This window comes from Octopus sinensis, linkage group LG11, assembly GCF_006345805.1.
Source record: "Octopus sinensis linkage group LG11, ASM634580v1, whole genome shotgun sequence".
NCBI classification, from domain to species: Eukaryota; Metazoa; Mollusca; class Cephalopoda; order Octopoda; family Octopodidae; genus Octopus; species Octopus sinensis.
The window spans coordinates 74,567,589-74,572,588 of NC_043007.1; the positions used below are offsets into that span (position 1 = coordinate 74,567,589).

Genomic DNA, 5,000 nt, shown 5'->3' on the forward strand with positions numbered 1-5,000 from the left:
AAAAAAAAATTACCATCATTTTTTTATTCCATTTTAATGCATTTTTCGCTATTATATAAGGGAAGTAACTCTCTAAAAATGTCTACGATGAGTCACGATTTAAAAAAGAAATTACTATCATTTTTTATCCATCTTTAATTGCATTTTTTGCTCTTTTTTTGCTATAACTCACTAAAAATGCTTATATAGTTATTTCCCTTAAAAAAACCGGAGCAACGCCGGGCGATACTGCTAGTAAAATATAAAATTGAAAACTTTAAATTATTTAAATTGAAAATAAAAATTATGAAATTATATTTATAATTTGTTTAAAAATATATATAACTATGAAAAAGTATGAAAAAGTTTAATATACATAAATACAGATATATACACTTTGTATATATACATTATATATACATATTTATATATAGAACACACACACACACATACATTATATATACATATTTATATATAGAACACACACACACACATACATTATATATACATATTTATATATAGAACACACACACACATACATTATATATAATATTATATATAGAACACACACACCACACATACATTATATATACATATATATAGAACACACACACCACACACACACACACATATAAATGAACGCAAGAATATCTGATTCATAAATTTGTTCTCATGCTCGTGTGTTGATTGCTGGTGACAGACATATACTTCAAAGAACGCCGCCGAAGTGATAGGAAGGTAGGAAACAGAGTCAGTGAAAAAGAAAGGAAATAGCGATAGTGACAGATACTTTAAATACACGTAGTGGCATTCTGAAAGTATAAATGAAGAGGGTGACCGGTACTGGAGGAAATAGGGTGAGGTAGGAAGATGGCCCCTAGAAACCACAGCTTTTAAGATAGGGATTTCTAAGGTAGCCCACGCGCATCGTCACCTCATTCTACATGTCCCTGTAAATTTTGGATCGAATCGGACGGAATGTAGTGGCATTGAAAGCGAACCAAGCGGTAAAAACGCAATTCAGTTTTATATATAGAGATAAACGTATATAGATAAATAAATAAATAAATATATATATCACGTTGAAAGCACCGGTTCTCATCTGATCACCGAAGTTAAGCAAAGTCGAGCCTAGTCAGAACTTAGATGGGTGACCGCTTGGGAAACCTAGGTGCAGTAAGCATAGCACATTGCATAAAGGCGGTGCTCCAGCATGGCCGCAGTCAAATTACTGAAACAAGTAAAAGAATAATAAAAGAATAAAAGAATATGTATGTATGTATGTATTGTAGTATATATAAATGGATATATATTTATATATATATATACATATATATATATAGATATGTAAATGTAAAAAAATACAAACTGGGACAAAACGTGAAACATTTAGAAGACGATACAAAAAACAAGGACGGGACATTCGAAGTCTTCAATCTTCAGTCAAGAACCGGATCATCTTCGCAATTTCGACTGATTAATCTTGAGATTGCTCCGATCTGGCCAGCCCCAAAGGAAAATCTAAGCCAAGCGCATTAGATTCCTTGGAAGAAAGCCTCGAATGTATACAAAACAAGGACGGAAAAACGGACGATGTTACACGAATAAAAATACAAAAATACGTAAAAACAATAATGATTATAATAATAACAACAAAAACAGGGTGTCACAGACAAGCGTCTTATATGAATAATATAATACATCTAATATTATTAATAATAATTGATTATTGTGCAAGCTTACAAATGTAAATATGTATGTAAATTCAAGTGTATATATATGTATTTATGTATATTTATATATGTAATGCATATGTCTATGTATAAGTTTGTGAATGTGTGCGTATTTATTTAGAACTTAACCTTATGTACTTTCTAAAATCTCTGACGAAGCCTAGAGAAACGCCCAAGAACCTCAATTTCATCTACTTATTACTTCAGTCTGCTGGAGGAATAAAGGTAGAATTAGGTATTTTTGCCTCTTGGCTGAAACAGCTGTAAGATATTTTTTCCCAATTTATATTCCTGTATGTTATATTTTTAATAATGACTGGTATCCTTTCATATTAATATATTTTATATGTAAAGCATATGTTATACATGTATGTATGTATATTCTTGCAATTGTCATTTTAGTAAATAAATAAATAAGTTAACATAATATGTCTAAAAGTTGATGAACCACCTATTGTCCCCGCCATTTTCTTATTGCTCTCTCTCTATCTCTCTCTCTCTCTCTCTCTCTGTATATATATATATATATATATTATATATATATATATATATATATATATATAATATATATATATATTATGTGTGTGGTGTGGTGTGTATGTGTGTGGTGTGTGTGTGTGTGTGTGTGTGGTGTGTGTGTATGTCTGCACGTGCATATATGAAATAAATGAATAAATAAAGAAAATAATGTAAAAACAATGCAATAAGAGTAGACATGTGTTCAGATTAGCGGAGTTTACTTGCAAAGCTTCTTACGTCATAGAGAGAAATCTATCTGGTGCGAATAATTTAGTCAACCCCATTATAGAACCCAGCCTAGTCATTTTTAATGATTAGTATACATTAAGTATTATCAATAATCGGCTTTTTAATCTTTATTTTCAAATAATTTACCTACTTTTCAAGAGCGAATCTTCACCGTATTTTGTCACGCTATACAAATTAAATAATTGCCTTAATATAAGTAGATTCATTTACAATACGTATAAAGGAGTTCTATGATAATAATAGTAATAATAGAGGTTTATAGTGTTTATCTAGAATAATTGGCGTGCAATAGCTTAGAGATTCTCAATCAATACCGAAAAAACAGTTCCTGAAATCATTTCAGATATAGCTTTACGAGCAGAGGTACCTGGAGCTTTTAGTTAAAAGAGCTAAAAGATTTCTTTTTGAAAATGGCAGATTCGGTTTCTCTGACAGTTCCTGAAGCCCCACGAAGAAAATCTTCCTCGCCACCAAAACTTGCTGGTGGTGGAGATACCAAACCAGTTTCCCCGTTTCAAATTTTGTCATTTAAAATGTTTATGGTTGTCATTTATCTCAGTATCGGTTTTGGACTTGCATTCTTTCTTGGCATCTATTACCTTTTTCTGTGGGAACCAGTACGAGGAAATTACAGCCAACACCATATATATATCGGACATTCTTCAGCAGTATTCCACCCTCAATGAAAGAAACATAAAAATCAAAGAAATTTAGACGCTAAGAAAGGTTCGTTGTTTTTTGAGTATTCTTCATGTTAACTTTTAAATTTAACCTACATGCTTAGAACCACTCACACACCCACGTTATAAATAAGTAAACTTGTATATGTGCTATGTATGTATGTATGTATGTATGTATGTATGTATGTATGTATGTATGTATGTAAGTTTGCATGTATGTATGTGTGTCGTTATTCAGTTTTATTTCAAGATTTATGCCAATAGAGAAAGAGCCGGTTTCTAACCGAGATCCAAGGCTCCTTCATAGGAATTTCAATATCAACCGGGTATTTTTGTAGGTGAGTATGTGTAGGGTTGCATATTTTGTTTTGTGTATTCTCATGCAGGTAGTTGCATGCTTCTGGATAGTTTTACTGATTTTTACAGTTCCACTACGTACGAACCTACGTATGCATGTATGTATGTATGTATGTATGTATGTATGTATGTATGTATGTATGTATGTATGTGATAAATTTTCACAATACGAACAGTTTTTACCCCAAAGATTCATGACACTGTTTTTCAGATTATATTTTTTTAAATAGTTAATATCTTTTAAGAAAATCTTTCCTTCAATATTGTGAAAATTTTTTTGCAGAAACTTTTACATATATGATAATTTTCATCTACCAATAAATGTCAATGTTGTCCCATTCATGTTTTACAACTTCCCAAAATTGATCAGAGTTTGTCAGTTTACTTCCCACGAGTTTGTCCCCTGTACAACTCCAACTATTGTCTACAGGATTCAAATCCAGTCTCTGATCTGACTAAAATATAATTAACAGGCAGTTTTTCTAAAGGCATTTTTGTTTTTGTTCCGTTTATTGTTTAGAAAAAAAAACAAAAAAACACCTGCTTGTTGAAATAAGACTTCATTGGCACTCTTTTCTCCAGGAAATAATATTGCAACTTAGCTTGAAAAAGTAGTCCTCTCTCTAACAATTTTATGAATTCCAAGGCAGTAATTGATTTTTCACCAAGAACTGCAGATTTTTCACCAAGAACTGCACCATATCAGTTTTATTTCAAGATTTATGCCAATAGAGAAAGAGCCGGTTTCTAACCGAGATCCAAGGCTCCTTCATAGGAATTTCAATATCAACCGGGTATTTTTGTAGGTGAGTATGTGTAGGGTTGCATATTTTGTTTTATGTATTCTCATGCAGGTAGTTGCATGCTTCTGGATAGTTTTACTGATTTTTATAGTTCCACTACGTACGAACCTACGTATGTATGTATGTATGTATGTATGTATGTATGTATGTATGTATGTATGTATGTGATAAATTTTCACAATACGAACAGTTTTTACCCCAAAGATTCATGACACTGTTTTTCAAATTATATTTTTTTAAATAGTTAATATGGCGGTGCCCCAGCATGGCCACAGCTCGTGAGCTGAAACTAGAATCAATCAATCATATCAAGATTCCAAAATTTCTATGCTTCATAGTCATTGAAATACAATTAACATAGAATATCAAACAAGGCAATGTTCACTAAAAGACAGTATTCATAACAATCTTGGTTTATTGCTCCAGAAGACTCTGTAAAGCATTCCTGAATTTCAGTTACCATTCCTGGTAAAAAAACATGCCACTTTTCTTTAAATTTTCTGGATTAACAGAGATGTTGTAGCAAATAATTTACAGATAAAATCTACATCTTTAAGCCGTTTTACAATTATCTTTTTGGAGGCAGTTATATTTCCAGCAGTTTCCTCTGAAAAACTAAGGCTTTCTGTCTCTATAGACTCATTTAGTTCCAACCCTGTCTAAATATTGTCATCCCTACA

At 31.6% G+C, this 5,000-nt stretch overlaps 1 long non-coding RNA gene and 1 pseudogene across 1 annotated transcript in view; both read left to right on the top strand.

Annotated features, from left to right (window-relative positions):
• Positions 1–5,000, top strand: part of LOC118765489 — an 81,082-nt gene that overhangs the window by 29,020 nt on the left and 47,062 nt on the right. The window lies entirely within an intron of this gene.
• Positions 1,044–1,162, top strand: LOC115217739 (annotated as a pseudogene).